Consider the following 17,668-nt stretch of genomic DNA (forward strand, 5'->3'; position numbering starts at 1 on the left):
CGATCATTTCAGGGAGTGGGTGTTGGGCACAGCAGATGCCTGCATCCTACTGCAGCATGCCTGGACTTGAATCCCAGCCCCACCTCTCCTTCCAGCTCCTGCTCACGTGCAGTGGCTCAAGTCCAAAGGTCCCAACCAGCTGACTAGGTGGGAGAGCTGGACAGAGCTTCAGGTTTCCACCTGACCCTCCTCTGACAGTTGCCGTGCAGTGGCTCAAGTCCAAAGGTCCCAACCAGCTGACTAGGTGGGAGAGCTGGACAGAGCTTCAGGTTTCCACCTGACCCTCCTCTGACAGTTGCAGGCATTTGGGCAGTGAACCAGAAAACAGAAGATCCCTAACTCCCTGCCTTTTAAAAAGTGTTTGTGTTTCAAAAGCATGCAAGTGTCATATCATTTATATGTCATCATAATGCAACAAAAACCATATTTTGCATGAGTTATGTATACTTAAGTGATTGAGAAGGAAATATAGCAACTCCAGGATAGTTGTGTCTCTGGAAAAGGAGAGAAGGAAATTCAATGATGAGGTTTTAGCAAACTTCTGAAGGCTTTTTTTTTTTTCCCATTAGGTTCTGAAACATGGCAAATTTAATGTTTGGTGGATGGCTGTTTTATAATATTTATCTGTATGTTAGGATATGCAAAAACGCGTGAAAAGTACATTAAGTACAATTTTAAAAGTTTGAATTAGCACATAAAAATAATTTGTTAACCAAAAGTAACAGATGTCAACTATTATTTTTTTAGACTCAAGGAAGGATGACGATAAAAATTATTTTGCCTTTGGGAAGACAATAAGTTTTAGCCTTATAATCTAAAAACATTAGTACAAATCCTTAAACATTAATAGCAAACTGCTGGCAATTAATTAGAAAACTAATATTTGTATAAGATATTGTTGGATACTTTCTGAGAGGGATACAAAAAAGAGGCAGATAAAATCAACCTGAAATAACGTGCAAGTTATGGATGTAGAAAGGTTGGTGTGAGAAACTAGAATGTCAGAAGTAAAGCAAATTCCTGCCGATGCCACAGGAGAGGGACCAGGATGCAATGGGAAGAGAAGAGGAAGGGAGTACCTCCCACAGTGGGTAGAGCAGGTGGACCCAGCAGGGCCATTTGCAGGAAGCTGCCCCAGTACCAACAGCATTGGAGGAGAGGGAGGTGCTTAAGCTGGAGCCAACATGGTGAGCATACCAAAGGAAGTCCAGGTGGTCTGTTTGGCGTTGGGGAAAATGTATTGTAGTCTGAGCTATTTGTAGAGACTTCGTAGGTAATGGAGAAAGAGTGGAAGATTTTACATGAAGAGTGACAGTAAGGGCCAGTGTTGTGGTGTGGCATAGTGGGTAAGTCTGTGGTGCTGGCATCCTACACAGGGACTTTTTGTTTTTCATGATTTATTTAGTTTTATTGGAAAGACAGATTTACTGAGAGAAGTAGAGTCAGGGAAAGAGCTCCCATCTGCTGGTTCACTCCCCAGGTGGCTACAACAGCTGGAGCTGAGCTGATGCAAAACCATGAGTCAAGAGCTTCTTCTGGGTCTCCCACACAAGTGCAGGATCCCAAGGCTTTGGATCGTCCTCGACTCCTTTCCCAGGCCACAAGCAGGAAACTGAATGAGAAGTGGAGCAGCTGGGCCACGAACCAGCACCCATATGGAATCCACTAAGCTGCTGCACCAGGCCCATGGGGACTGGTTTGTGTCCAGCTGCTCCGCTCCTCATCCAGTATTCCTGCTAATCATTTGGGAAAGCAGTGGAAGATTGTCCAAGTACTCAGGCCCCTGCACCCATGAGTGAGACCAGGAAAAAGCTCTTGGCTCCTGGCTTCTGGCTTCAGACCAGTCCAGCTCCTGCCATTGCAGCCATCTGGGTAGAAAAGTATTCTTTGTGTTTTTGTCACTCTGACTTTCAAATAAATGAAAAAGAATTTTTAAATAGTTTTAAAGGACAATTTAAGGGAGGGGTCTCTTCACTTCCCAAGTGCCCACAGTGGCTGGACTGGGCTTGACAGAAACCTGCTGGAAGCAGCACAATCCTGACTCGCAGGCGAATGGTCAAACCCAAGCTGTCATTATGCATTAGCAGGCAGTTGGAATCTGCATTAGCAGGAAGGTAGCTGTTTGTGTTAGCAGGGGGCTGGAGCCAGGTATCATATTTAGGTGCTCCAGGAAAGGATATGAACATCTTTTTTTAAAATATATTTTATTAATTACATAAAATTATGTGAGTTTCATAGGCTCTTGGGATGCCCCAACCCCTCCCGTACCCTCCCCCCATGGTGGATTCTTCCACCTTGTTGCTGTATCACATTTTTTTTTTGGATTACATTGCATCATGTGTCATGGTTTTATAGGCCCTGTGAGTCTTCCCCCCCCCACCATAGTGTATTCCTCCACCTTGTTGCATTACCACAGATCAAATTCAGTTGAGATTCTTTTATTGCGTGCATCTACCAGGCAAGAAGTCCAGCATGTTATTGTCCAGAAAAGCTCATCAGTTTCTTGGGGAGACCATCTCTGGTCCAAAGGTAGAGCCGGCAAAGTGGTTTTGACAGTTCCACAGAACTGTATTGCTGCCACTCTCAAGGATGTGAATATCTTAACTGCCTGGCTACATGCTTGTTCTTTAAATTTGGTTTTGATTTCTTCATAGACTTACTGATCACTGAAGAGAATATTGCTTAATTTCTGCATATTTGTATGGTTTCTTTTTTTTAAAAGATTTATTTATTTTTGGGCCTGGCGGCATGGCCTAGTGACTAAAGTCCTCGCCTTGAACGCCCCGGGATCCCATATGGGCGCCGGTTCTAATCCCGGCAGCTCCGCTTCCCATCCAGCTCCCTGCTTGTGGCCTGGGAAAGCAGTTGAGGACGGCCCAAAGCTTTGGGACCCTGCACCCGCGTGGGAGACCTGGAAGAGCTCCTGGTTCCTGGCTTCGGGTCGGCTCAGCTCCAGCTGTTGCGTTCGCTTGGGGAGTGAGCCATCGGACACAAGATCTTCCTTTCTGTCTCTCCTCCTCTCTGTATATCTGCCTTTCCAATAAAAATAAATAAATCTTTTTTAAAAGATTTATTTATTTTTTTTATTACAGCCAGATATACAGAGAGGAAGAGAGACAGAGAGGAAGATCTTCTGTCCAATGATTCACTCCCCAAGTGAGCCGCAACGGCCGATGCGCGCCGATCCGAAGCCAGGAACCAGGAGCTCTTCCAGGTCTCCCACGCAGGTGCAGGGTCCCAAAGCTTTGAGCCGTCCTCAACTGCTTTCCCAGGCCACAAGCAGGGAGTTGGATGGGAAGTGGAGTTGCAGGAATTAGGATCCCGACGCGTGTGCAAGGCAAGGCAAGGACTTTAACCACTACGCTGTCATGCCAGGCCCTGCATGGTTTCAAAAATCCCATATGTTGTTAAATTCTAGCTTATTTTACAGTTTTTTTCCAAATATATATATTTTTTAATTTTTATTGGAAAGTCAGATTTACAGAGAGAAGGAGAGACAGAGAGAAAGATTTTTCCATCTGCTGGCTCACTCCCCAAGCAGCTGCAATGGCTGATCCGAAGCCAGGAGCCAGGAGCTTCTTCTGGGTCTCCCACATGGGTGCAGGGTCCCAAGGCTTTGGGCCGTCCTCTACTGCTTTCCCAGGCCACAAGCAGAGAACTAGAAGGGAAGTGGAGCAGTCGGGATACAAACCAGCACCCATGTGGGATGCCAGGTGCATGTAAGCAAGGACATTAGCCCAGGCTTCCTGTGCTGGGCCCACGTATTTCATTCTGATAAGGGAAGATTCAGGCTAGCACTTCAGTCTTGTGTATTTGTTGAGACTGGTTTTGTGGTTAAATCAGGAACATTCTACAGAACAGCCCATGTTGTTGATGAGACTGTATATGAAGTATGCCGTAAATGGCTATTAGGCCCATTTGGTCTGTAGTGTTGATTAACTTTCTTTTTGTCAAGACGGTCTATCTATTGGTAAAAATGGGATTTTGAGGGAGCCAGTGCCATGGCATAGATCAAGTCTCCTCTTGTGATGCCAGCATCCCGTATGGGTACTGGTTCGAGTCCTGGCTGCTCCACTTCTGATCTGGCTCCCTGCTAATGACTTGGGAAAGCAGCGTAAGTTGACCCATTTGCTTGGGCACCTCACCCACATAGGAAACCCTGAAGAAACTCCTGGGTCTCAGCTTTGGACCAGCTGTTACAGCCATCTGGGGGGCTAAACAGCGGATGAAAGATTCATTTTTTTTTTTTTTTTTTTTTCTCCCTCTCCTCTTTCAAATAAAAAAGTAACTCTTGTGAAAAAACAAACTGTCCGAACTGGCAAACTACTCAAAAACGACCAGCAGGTGGCATTAGAAGCTAGGTGAGAGCAGCATGGATTTGTGTCTCACCAAGATGCCTGAATTTCTGGCTAGCTAGTCATGCAGATTTGTTCACAATGCATTGGATCTGTCTTTACTCCATTTGTGATGTTATGTCAACATTTTACTTTATAAAACACATCGTGAGGTATATTTTAAATAAAATAAACCTTTAAAAAGTTGTATTTATTTATTTGAAAGCAGAGTTACAGAAAGAAATGGAGAGAGAGCTTCCATTAGTTGGGTCACTCAAAAACTGCCTGCAAGAGCCAAGGCTGGGCCAGAGTGAAAACCCAAGTCTGGAATCCATCTTGGTCTCCCAGCTAGGTGATAGGGGCCCAAGTACTTGGCCTGGCTTCCACTACGTTCTCAGGCATATTAGCTATTAGCTGGATCAGAAGTGGAGAAGCTGGGATTGGAACCCGTGCTCAGGCAGAAACTGAACCTGATACGCCACAACACCTGCGCCTGTTTTCTGCATTGAAACGATCTTCAATGAGTACATTCTTGGTGCACACATTTGGTAATTTGCATCCTTTAAAATTATTTATTTACTTATCGGAGAGGCAAGCAGACAGATGAAGAGAGTGCCCATTCACTAAATCATTCCCGAGATGTCTTCAACAGACAGGGCTGGGTTAGGGCTGAAGCTAGAGTATGAAAACCGATCCACATCTCCCACATGGGGATAGGATCCCAATTACTTACACCATGACTTCAGCCTCCCGGGCTGCGTGAGCAGGAAGTTAGAGTCAGGAGCCAGATCTGGGTACTGAACTCGGGTACTCTGGTGTAAACACGGACATCTTAACTTCCAGGCCAAGCCCCTTGCCCCTGGCATATTTAATATTTGGGATTTTTATTCACAGCAGTCAGAACCACTTTTTCAAAATCCAGTTATGATTTTGACATTCCCATTCTTCGGTAGCTTTAGCTGTACCTTGAAGATTGTCAGACTTTAATCTACCAAGGTTCCAAGGGGACATATTTCTGTTGGTTTTCATTGGATAATGACTCACATAAAAGACAAAAAGACCACAAATGAGAATTCTGAAACTTAACAACACAGAATAAATTATCCAGTATAGCCAAATTGTACTAATGGACTTATTCTATTTAGTTGAAATGTTAATAAAAATTATTTTAAAAGGTGGTACTGGTATCCTATATGGGTGCCAGTTCCTGTCCTAGCTGCTTCACTTCTGATCTAGTTCCCTGCTTATGGCCTGGGAAAGTAGTAGAGCACAGCCCAAAGCCTTGGGATCCTGCACCCATGTGGGAGATCCAGAAGAAGCTCCTGGCTCCTGGGTTCGGATTGGCTCAACTCTGGTCATTGCAGCCATTTGGGAAGTTAACCAGTGGATGGAAGATGTTCTCTCTATGTAAAATCTGCCTTTCAAATAAAAACAAATCTTAAAAAAAAAAGGCAAAGAAAAAAGTTGTTTGGTTCTCATATTTAGGAAATTATCTGAGTTGTTAAGATGCCAGTTTGGACAGGGCCTGGCTTCTAGTTCCACTTCCTCCATTTCTGATTGAAGCTTCCTGCTGCTGTGTACTTGAGTCCATGTTGCCTCCCACACGAGAGGCCCAGACTGAACTCCAGCCTCTCAACCCTACCTGGTGCAGGCATTTGGAGGAGTGAGTAGGCTGATGAAAGAGTTCTCTCTCTCCTCCTAGCATGCCTTCCGCCTCTCAAATAAAATGAAAATAAATACATGGTTTTGCAATTCAGAAAGTAAAGCCACTTGCCTTGCTATTTCTTTGGCAGTTTTGCATCATCTAAGGTCATGTTACAGAACCAGATCACCACTCCATTTGGAGACAATTCAGAAATAAGGATGTAGACCACTTGCCAATGTGGCAAGAATTCTATCTCAGTAACAAACTATTCTTATTTAAATTGCTATGATCTGAAGTATGTGTCTAGCATTCTGAGAAATGCAATATTACTTGTATTTGCAATCATTATTTTTATTTTCAAGGTACTTTTAAAATTTTTATTTTTGTTTATTTGAAAGGCAGTGTAAGAGACAGATTTTTCATTTACTGCCTCACCTACCAAATGGCTGCAATGGCCATGGCTGTGCCAGGCCAAAGCCAAGGGCCTGCAGGTGGCAGTCAGGAGCCTGGAGTTTCCTTCCAGATTCTCACATTGGTACAGGGGCCCAAGAACATGGGTCACCTTCCACTGCTTTCTCTGGTACATATAGTGGAGAGTTGGCTCAGAAATGGAGCAGCCAGTTCTCAAACTAGCATCCATATAGGATAATGGCATTGCAGGTGGCATGTCAACCTGATATGCCACACTGCAGGCCCTTCTCAGAATACTTTTATCTATCCTTCAAGTGGCTCTGTATACAAAACTTAGACAGATTTCAGGGTTCTCAAACTACAGCATTCATCAGAATCAACTGGAGAGTGCCTTAAAATAGATTCCTGAAAAACATGTGTATGGTCTGTTTCACTGGACCTGATAGGAAACACAATAATCTTTATTTTTTAAAGATTTATTTATTTTTATTGCAAAGGCAGATTTACAGAGGGAAAAATTCTCCATCTGCTGGCTCACTATCCAAATGACCACAATGGTGGGAGCTGAGCAAATCTAAAGCCAGGAGCCAGGAGCTTCTTCCGGGTCTCCCATGTAGGTACTGGGTCCTAAGGGTTTGGGCTGTCCTCTACTGCTTTCCCAGGCCACAAGCAGGGAGCCGGATGTGAAGTGCAGCAACTGGGACATGAACCAGTGTCCATATGGGATCACAGCATGTACAAGTTGTGGAATTGCCACTGAGCCATCATGCTGGGCCCAATAATCTGTATTTTTAAACAAACTCCCAAGTGATGCGGTTGCTCTTCATTCACTGAGCCATGTTGAGCTGGCATTGTTTCAGAGCAGCATTTTTTATCCATGGCTGTGCACTCAGATTGAGTGGATGAGAAGTTTTTTTTGTTTAAGTATCTAATGGTTGGTGGTTGGTGTGGCAGTTAAAACGCAGCTTGGGATGCTGGCATCCTATATTGGGGTGCCAGGGGAGTCTTGGCTGTATTCCCTTGGCTGTACTGACCTTCCTGTGCACCGGTGTACTCCGGCAAGCAGCAGGTGTTTTGATCCCTGCTATCCACATGGGAGACCTGGATTGAGTTCTGAGCTCCTGGCTTCGGTGTGGCCCAGCCCCAGAAGGTGTGGGGACTGGGAGTGAACCAGTGGATGGCAAAACTGCTTGCCTGTTTGTAACTTTCAAATAAATAAAATAAAATTTAAAAATATTCAAAGGCAGCCCAGAGATTCTTATTTAATTGATCTGAGTTAGGACATGTGTACCTAATTCTCTGCTTACTGGCAGGTTCAAGGTCTACTGGTATGAGTGTGCTTTAAAAGTTCATGGAAAATGGATTTAAAATATTCATTTTACTTTTATTCCAGGACATTTTAAAATCCATACTATGAATGGAGATTCAAGAAGTCATGGAAAGGGACTGACACTCGGCTGGCGTTTTATGTCCTTGTTGCTCCATTTTTTTCTTATTGTATAAATTTTATTGTGGATATTTTTACATATTTGATTAGGGTGTGAAGGGTCAAGGGCTAGAGGAAAGTAGGTGAGACCGTTGTTTTTATATTCTCTTTTTTCCTTCCTGTATCTTGGGGAAGGAGAGAGATGAGAGAAGAAACCACACCCAGCCTCTCAACCATCCCAGGGTCCCCAACGTGAGGCATGCTCCAAGGCTCCCACTCAAGTGGTTTTGATAGTTCAGCAATTCTGTATTGCTGCCCAACTTGTGATTCCAATCACGATGTAATCTCTCCAGACTCCCTGCTGATATAGTCCACCTTAGAGTCTCCGTTTGCCCATGTATTCCCTGCCAACACTTGGCTGAGGTAGTTGTTCAATTTGTTCTGTCTGCCGTCCTCTGTTGTGGTACCAGGTGTCCTCTGTGGGCTCCAATGTACCACCATATCCTCCATGTGCATCTCGATATGCTGCCCAGTGCTCTAAGCCAATGAGGAGGCCCAGCTCTGACACATGCACTTCACGGTCAGACCATGGAACCTGCAATTCTCTCCATGATTGGAGTTCTGAGTCTAGCAGTTCAGTTGGGGCGGGGATTTCCAAAGAAACTTCATCTGAGGTGATCTCAGATCTGAGTTTTGTGTATGCATGCAATACAGGGCCTGGTGTAGTCCATTGCCCAAATCAACCTAGGTGCACACTGTAGGTTGCAACTGCTGGGTCAGGTTTGTCCCCAGCCCTGTCTTCTACGCAAACCAGTGGGTATTACAGTCCAGACCACCACAAACTTGGGCCCCCACACAAACCAGTGGGAGTTGTAGCCTAGTTGAGTGACCTGCAATAATCCCCAGCAGGTCTGCCCAAGGCCATGGTTCCCATGCTTGCCAGTATGTACAGCGGACTGGTCCAGTCTGTCCCACATCCCATTCAGCTCTCATACATGTCAATGGGCATTGAAGCCTAGTTCAATCCAACCAACTCTCCTATCCAGCCCATATATGTGCCAGAGGCTGCCTTTCACTGTCTAGCCATGCTTGTCCCAGTCCTGGTTCTCATGCTCACCAGTTGGAGTGGTAACCCAAGAGGGAGGTGCTCACTATTTTCTTACTGGGCCCACTCCCACTCTTGGACCTTGCACTCTCCAGGTAGTACTGCAATTTAGCTTAACAGAGTTTTCCCTCTGTGCTAGCATCCGCTAGCTGATGCTGTGACAAAACCCAGCCAGCCCATACTCACTCTAGCTTATGCATGTAGCAGTAGAGACAGTCTAGCCAGCCTGGTTTGTCTTCGATCCAGGTTACATGCAGGCTAACAGGTGTTGTAGCAATGCCTGGCCTTGTCTGCCCTTAATCCCAGCTCTCACACTCATTAGTGGGAATAGTGGCCCAGCAGGGGAGCTCCTGCAGCCCCCCTGCCAGGTTTGCCTGTTCTCCCCTGGGTCTCATGTGTGCTGGTTGGGTGTTGCAGCCCAGTCTGGCATGGCCTGTCTCACCTCAGCATTTGCCAGTGGGTGCTATAGCCTGACCCATCCCAGCCCATCCCCAGTTCCAGCCTACACTGGTGGGGACTACAGCCTAACCAGCCTAGCCAACCTAGCCAGCCCCAAGTCCGGGCCCTTACATGAAGTGCCTGGTATTGCAGCCTGACCTGGCATGACCCACACATCATTCTGACTCTCAAATTTGCCAATGGGTGATATGAACTGGCCCAGTCTGGCTCGCCCTAGACTTGAGCCAAAGGTAAGTCCACGGGTACTGTAAGTAATGTGGCCTGTTCTGGGCTGCTGCCTTTCTTAGATCTTGTGCTCACCTGCAGGAACTGTGTCTCAACAGAGGAGTTCCTCAAGCTCTTCCATCAGAACCTCTTGCAATGCCAGATCTCGCGCACACCAGTGGATCCATGGGGCAGCCCTACATAGTCCACCTCTTTTCCTATCAGGAACAGTAGTAGCCTTTCCTGACTGGCCCTCACCCATTCCATTTCTTGCTGTTGGGTGCTACAGCCCAGCCAAGCCTAGTCCACACCCAGATACAGCTCATGCATGGCTCATTAGGGGCAGAGACCTAGCCCAGCCTATCCTATACCCACACTGGTTCTCATGATCATTACTGGGTGCTGGAGTCTAGCCCAGTCTGGCACATCCCAGACCCAGTTTACAGCCGTGCCAAGGGAGTCTACAGCCATGTCCAAAACCCTACCAGGTTGCAGCCACCATTCCAGCCCCTGTGCTCAGCAGTGGGACCCACAACCCAGCCAAGATGTCCCTTAGCTCCCCAAGCAGGCCTGATCCCAGCTACAGATGGCGAGTGTGCCAGTGGTTGCTCTGACCTAGCTTGGCACAGTCCCTCCCTTATGTTGGCCTTTGTCTTTGGATGCTTCAGCCTGGTCTGGCCCAGCCACCCCCCCCCCCCCAGTCCTAACTTTTGCTGGTAGGTGCTACAACCTGGCCCTGCTCAGTCTGCTCTCATCCCTGGCTCATGCAATACTAGTAGGTATGGCAGCCTAGCCCAGCATGACCTGCACTCCATCCTGGTTTCTGCGCTTGCTACACTGGCTATCCTGCCCAATACCCAGGCCTGGAACACGTGCCAGTATGTGATGGTCAGCCATGTTCCATGCTAACAAGCTCAGCCCATGTGGGGTGGTGCATCAGTCTGACCCATACAGATCTTCAGGTCTCTCCCCTCCAAACCACCAGGTCTCAGTTCCCTCGCTTACCTGCAAGTACAGTGGCCCTGTTGTTGGGTGTCCCTCAGGATTCATTCTTCACTTACACATACAGTGGCCTTATCCATGGATGTCCCTAGGCAGTAATTCCATACCTCCAAGACCCCAGAGCTCACTGCCGCGTAGCCAGCCAGTAAAACCCAGCGTTGGTTGGCACTCTGGCTGCCACCAAGCCCAGGACCCTCTTCCTGCCCAATAGTGGTGGATGGGGAGCCAGGATCCGCAGCAGAAAGCCTAGCCCAGCACGGCTTCCCTCAGTCACCTCCATGTGGCTGGGGGGGATCTGGACACCCGCACTGCTGCTCAGACTTACCTGGATTCCAGTTGCTCCATTTTGGAGTCAGCTCCCTGCTTGTGGTCTGGGGAAAGCAGCAGAACGTGGCTCAGGTGCTTGGGCCTCTACACCAATGTGGGAGATCCAGATGATGCCCCTGGCTTCAGCCTGGCCCAGCCTTGGCCTTTGCAACCATCTGGGAAATGAACCAATAGGTGGAATATTCTCTCTCTCTCTCTTCTGACTTTCAAGTAAAATATATTTTTCAAAAAAGAATTCATAGATAAAGCATATTATGAAAAAAAATTTTTTTGCACCAAAGTAAACTCTTTCTTTCTTTTTTTTTTTTAAAGATTTATTCATTTTTATTACAGCCAGATATACACAGAGGAGGAGAGACAGAGAAGAAGATCTTCCGTCCGATGACCCACTCCCCAAGTGAACCGCAACGGGCCGATCCGAAGCCGGGAACCTGGAACCTCTTCCGGGTCTCCCACGCGGGTGCAGGGTCCCAATGCATTGGTCCGTCCTCGACTGCTTTCCCAGGCCACAGGCAGGGAGCTGGATGGGAAGTGGAGCTGCCGGGATTAGAACCGGCGCCCATATGGGATCCTGAGGCTTTCAAGGCGAGGACCTTAGCCACTAGGCCACGCCGCCGGGTCCTAAACTCTTTCTTTAATGCCATTTTTCCACCAACTTTTTAAAGTACACTTGTATGTCTATTAATAATTTGGAATATTTCAAATTATTATTGTTTTAACATTTGTCAGTTTTAATTTTTGCATTTTGTTATTTAGGAAGAAAATACAACAATTAATCCATTCCTGATTTGTATTCTCAGACTATTTTCTCTTAATCTGTCATTTCGCTTTTTTCATACAGGAGTTTTAATTCTTATTGTATCAGATTGTCTACCTTTTCCTTTATGGATTCTAGGTGTGGAGTCTTTCTTAGGAAGGTTTACCACGAGGCTAAAGCTACTGTTCTGGACTTTTCACTAACATTTGTGCTTTCCAGTTTCCTGGTATTGGTTTTTCTTTTACCTATAGATTATTCTTGATTAAGAAAACCTATCTCCCAGAGGGATTGTGCATATATCAGGATTGAGGCCCTCTTTTGCTAGCTTAAGAAAAAGAGTAGTTTGTTTAAGGATATAAACAATACACAAAATCTACATAGATACATGCATATTTGATTCAGGGAAATAGACCTTAGTATAGACATGTGAGAACTGTCCAAATTACCTGTCAAGGTACTTACTGTTTCTGAGAGGATCAAGAAACTACAAATTTAGGAGTCTTCCAAAAGGGTGCGTGCCTTGGCTTTCTCCTCTAGTCCACACTGCGACCAAAGTCTCCCATAACTTACTGGAAATCTAAATAATGTTGGTACCCTTCATCACAATTCATTGTGGGAAATAGTGGTTTTTGTTCTTCCAGGAAGGCATCCCTGAAGTGAGTTGGGCAATTCATGCTTGATTTCTGGTGATAGGTTACTGTCTATTATTCTCCCACTATTTTGAAAGGTCATCATTTTCAAAACCTGTGTCATACATGAATGGTTATTTGGAGGACAGTCAGTCATTATGCCACATTCCACAGCTCCTTTTTAATACATTTTTTTGTGTCACTTAATAGTTGTACACAATTCAGCTTTTCCCAATATGTATGGTCGAAGAGTTGGGGGAGGATAGCGAATGTAAGAAGCAATCCGGGTCATCCTTCTAGGCCCTTCTGCTTTGCTGTCACTGCCAACAGGCTGGCTTCATTCTTGGATAATTTCTTAGCTTTTTTTTTTTTTCCAGTTAGTAATTTGTGTCTATTTTGAAGACCAGATACTTTCTTTAGTTTTTTATTTCATCAGAATTTTACTTTATGTTTAAAATGTTTACTTATTTTAATTATTTGAAACACAGAAAGACGAGGGGGCAAGAGACACCTCCCATTGGTTAGTTCGTACTTTGATAATAACCAGGGTTAGGTCAACTGGAGCCAGGAGCCAAGAGCACCATCTAGTTCTCCTGTGCAGGTGACAGGGACCCAGTCGCCTGAGTTATCAGTAGGGCCCCTCCAGGGCACACTTGAGCAGGAAGCTGGGATAAGGAGAAGAGCCAGGACTTAAGGCCCAACACTCCCATATAGAATGTGGGAATCCCAAGTGGTAGCTTAATCATTGTGTCAAATCACCTTTGGTTCTGCATTTGTACTGATGTGTTACCTATCATTGTCTATTTGGAGACATTTCTGAGAAGTGTCTTAGTTTTATTGACAATACACTTGCAAATCATAAATTGGAGTTGGTTGCTTTTACGGATGATTGTTGCAGACATGTTATACTGATTATTTTCAGTTTCTCCTACAGATTAAGTTTTAAGCCTGCCTTCCCTCCAGATCAGTCTACATATCCCCTTGAACTTATATTACTTAATATTTCCAGTAAATAAACAGATCATGAGTATATTTTTATACTAGACTAAATTTTGCAACATAAACTTCATAAAGTACATTTTCCTTTTGACAGCTGCGCATACCTGTGAATTCATCACTAAAATCAAAACAGAAATTTTTCTTTTCCCCTAATCCCAAAGATTTTTTTTTCTGCCCTGTTGCAATTCATCTTTCCTTCACTCCTGGCTTCCAACAATTATTGGTCTGCTTTATATCAGTACAGATTTGCATTTCACATACTTGAACTCTAACGCTTTTGTTTCTGGCTCTCTGGTTTCCCCATCTCAGTATAATGATTTTGAAATTATCCATCTTGGGCCTGTATGAGGATTCCTTTTTTGATTGCTGAGTGGTATTCCATTGTACTGGTAAAGTACATTTTTTCCCCATTCATATTTTGAGGTACAGTTGGATTCCTTCTACTCTGGCCTGTTGTGAGAAAAGAGCTGCTATGAACACTCTCGTTTGAACTCTGTACGCACACAGTTTAATTTCTCTGGGATAACATGAGGAATGGACTTGTTTAGTTAGAGGCATGCTTAACTTTTTAAGAAATTCTTTTGTTTTGTAAGGACTTTTATATTAAGTACTTCTGTTTACCTGGGTTCAGATATAGATAACTAAATGTTTAGATTTCTCCAGGTGGAAGACAGAGGAAATCTTACCTTCTCCCTCTCCTGCCTGCCTACTTCCACATTTAATTGTTCATGCAATCTCTTTAATTTCAACTTTTCTGTCTTTGCGATCCCTGTTGTACTCATTGTTACCAGAAATGCCCCGTGGGTTCTTTCCTCAGCTTAGTATAGAAATAAAAAGCCTGGAATTTGCTGCAAACAGAAAAGTTTATTTGTGAAGGGACCAGGTGAGCAGGGAAGGGAGGGACGGGGAAAGCACCTCCGAAGAGCCAGGAGGTGGGGTGCCTCTCGAAAGGGGAGGGACAGACACCAAAGGTTTGAGGAAGGGTCTTGGGATTTTAAGCCTTCCTTGACCCCTCCTTGTTGGGCGGGGAACCTACAGGTAAGATGTTCCCCAATGGTGGTCTCTTAATAAATTAGAAAATGGGTGGGCAATGCTGGTACCGCCCACCTGAAGGTGTGGCCAAGACCTCAGAAGACCTGGATGGTCTCACTCATGTTGGAGTTTCTTTGAATTTTATTCTATTTTAAGATTTATTTTATTTATTTATTTGAAAGGCAGAGATATGGGGTAGAGGCCAATTGGTTACTCCCCAAAAGGCAAAAAAAGTTAAGCCTGGGTTGGACCAAAGCTAAGAGCCAGGAATTCCCCCCTGGTCTCCCACATGGGAGCACTGCCCAACCACTTTTACCCTCCTTTGCTGTCTTCCCAGGAACATTAGCAGGAAGCTGGAACAGAAGTAGAGCAGCTGGGATTTGAACCCAGGTTCTCAATGTTGCAAATGTCAACTTCCGGGAGCACAGCCACTGGCTCTTGGTCCCTATGCTTTATCATGTACTGTGCCAAGTGTTGAAGGGGGCACATAAGGCTTTGAGTTGAAGAAACAACAAAATAGCAAGACCTGCGCTGTTCGTTGGACTGGAGTTAGGAGAACCAGCAGCATCTATGGTTATGCTTCAGGCAAAGTTGTATAAGGATACTTGAGGTTACATTTCATTGGCTTGACTCACAAGTTAGAGGAAATATCCCACCTCTGTTTGAGTGTGGGCTTTAGTAATTGTTTATTTTAAGCAGGTGAGGCTGTGAAATGAAGAGGAAGTGTTATGTGAAATCCCCGAATGGGAGGGGACTTGGGAGTGGAGAAAATCTTTAGTAATGTACATCTTTCTTCTGGACCGGTAGTTCTCCAAGTCTGGTGCTGGGCTTTCCCTGAAAATATGTTAGGCATGCAAACTGCCGCACCACATTGCTGAGCTACTGAAGCAGATAAACTCTGGTTGTGGGGTCTGTTACAAGCTTTCCGGGTGATTGTGAGCCATGCTCCAGTTTGAGAAGCACTGTGCACACCAATGGTATACATGGTCACCTTCAGGCACGGAGAACTGTAGGCAACAAGGACAATGGCTGCAGCACCAATTCCTTCCTGCCCTCACCTCTCCCAGCACCTGTAACTCCTCTTCCAGCACCCTGCACGTCTAAGCCCAGAGGCTTCAAGGCATAGCGTCCCGAACTTTGGGAGCCACCGCCAAAACCCGGGAAGTGGATTCCAAGTTTGAGGGCCGGGGTGCCGGCTGGGCATGCGCAGTAGAGCGAGCGCAGCAGCTGAGCTGGCGCGCAGAAGTAGCCGCAGAGCGGACCTGCGGGTAGCTGCATCCCGAGTGGGAGCTTCGGACTCGAGCCCGGGTGATCGCGGCAGGTACTGGGCGCCAGGGTGGGAGGTAGCGCTAGGAGGGAAGGTGGGCGGACAAACGGAAGCCAGGCTTGTCCAGGTTCTCTTGCTCGCTAGGCGTCTCCCGACCTCCGGGCGTGCTTCTGCAGGTGGGGGCAGCGGCTAGTGGCCGCAGGTGTTCAGTCGTATATTGTACTGCTTAAACAATAAGCTCGAGAGCTGCATTGTGATTCCCTGCAATGAAGGGAGGCATTTCGTTAACTTTTTCTGGCTTAAACTTTGGTCCGCTTTCTGACCTAGCTTGTCTGGCTCCAACGCTGAGACTGGTGTATTTGCCTTTGGCCTTTTGGTGCAAAGGATCGATGGAACGGGACCGAGGGACATCGCATTCGAGCTTGCTGGGTTTGGTGCCTTGTCTGGGGGGGCTTCTGGATGAGCCCTGGGGGAGGGGGGAGAGAAGCCAATGGACAGCGAGATTCAGTGCAAAGACAAACAAACAACACCCACCTTTGTGTGTTTCAGCTGCATTTTAGAGCAGGGATTTCAGAGAATTTCAGATTACTCTGTCTACCTTTTAGCGGGACTCAGTTCAGACTTCTTTGGGCGCCTTTAAGAGGGAGTGGTCCGTTAGCTAATAAAGTTCTGACTCTTCTGCCTTTTTGTCTGTGGCGTTTGATGACTTATTCTGAGAGGTTTTGTCCTGGAGCTGCGGTATTAGATAAACTTGGAAGAGGCTAAGGCTGTGGGCTGCACACATTTCCTGTGGCCATAAGCAGAATTTCCAGCTAGGGAGTCCTCAAAGGTGAAAGAGCCACTCCTACCCCCACCCCCAAACCCTCCTGGGACCAGCTTCCCCCTGCTTTATGGAATTCTGTAGTAAAATGTTCTAGTGGAGCATTTTACATTTGTGCTGCCTAGAGGTGGTATGTTTAGGGGGAGAAAAGTAAGTTCTGAAAAGGAAAGCTCTATGGAAAGGGAATACAGGTGTTCCCTCTCCCCTTTCCCCCATGATGAATGTTTTAATGGCAGAAATAATATACAGTTGGTCTGGTTTGGGGCCACAGTGACTTTCGAGGTCAGGTGGTTCAGCTGCTTCAGTTTACAAATGAGAAAACCGAGACCGGTGCGGTTGGGTGACTTGCTGTGATCATGCTAGCCCCTCGGCAGCAGAGCTGGGCCTGTGATCCAAGTTTTCTGCTTTTCGGGGAACTTTGTGCTGTTCCCTGTTACTACTCTTCTCACTGCTTGCTTCGATTATTCAACTATCTTTCTTCCCCCCCCCCCTCCTTTTTTTCTGTGTCATCTGGCCTGCTAGGGCCTTATAAATTCCTTTCAGAGAGTGCCCTCTGGCTTCAGCCCCACCTGTGAGTTTACTGGTTCTGACACTACCCTCCTAGCTTGCTCAGTTACCAGGGCCTTTGGCCCACAGTCCTGGTTGGTCTGCCTTTGCTTGAGTCCTGCCCATGCTGCAGGGCGTAGTTCAGATGGGAAGGCTTCCCGGAAGCCTTCCTTCCAGAATTGCTGCAACCAGCAGTAGCTATGCATCTGACCGCTCCAGCATTTGCTATCGTCCGCGTTGCTGTCACAGCCTTTGTTGAATTCTGAATTATTATGTTTTACCACGTCTTGCAACTTCCATACCAGGAAGTAGTCATTACTGTATACACTCTTAGAAGTTAAAGCACATGCCTGAAATGTCCTACCAGGCAGTAAACACAGTGTCTCCTCAGCCACTGCCTGTGGGCCAGAGGAAGGGAAGTGTTCAGAGTTTTGAGCAGGGGTTTCACATGGACGTCCTGCGATGTGGGGAGGCCAAGCTAGAGCTCTCTCACCACAGTGGCTAACTCAAACCGGCCTGAGTATGTTTGGAAAGACATTCTACACTACCAGGAGCTGCCAAGAAATGGTTTGGGGGAGGTTGACCCTGAGAGTGGGCTTATGACCAGTTATTGACAGTGAGACCGAGTGGAAAGGAAAGAATTGTGATCAGTCTACGTGGAAAACAAGACAGAAGGCATTGTTTTCACAGGCCAGATCCGGGTTC

General features: G+C 46.1%; 1 protein-coding gene across 1 annotated transcript in view; it reads left to right on the top strand.

Moving 5' to 3' along the window:
* The first annotated feature begins 15,247 nt into the window (after positions 1 to 15,247).
* Positions 15,248 to 17,668, top strand: part of PLS1 (plastin 1) — a 133,395-nt gene continuing 130,974 nt past the window's right edge. The window contains exon 1 of the mRNA XM_058661402.1: positions 15,248 to 15,651. The gene's annotated coding sequence lies outside the window, so the exon portion shown is untranslated. The remainder of the gene's footprint in view (positions 15,652 to 17,668) is intronic.

This window comes from Ochotona princeps, chromosome 3 (genome assembly GCF_030435755.1).
Source record: "Ochotona princeps isolate mOchPri1 chromosome 3, mOchPri1.hap1, whole genome shotgun sequence".
Taxonomy (NCBI): Eukaryota; Metazoa; Chordata; class Mammalia; order Lagomorpha; family Ochotonidae; genus Ochotona; species Ochotona princeps.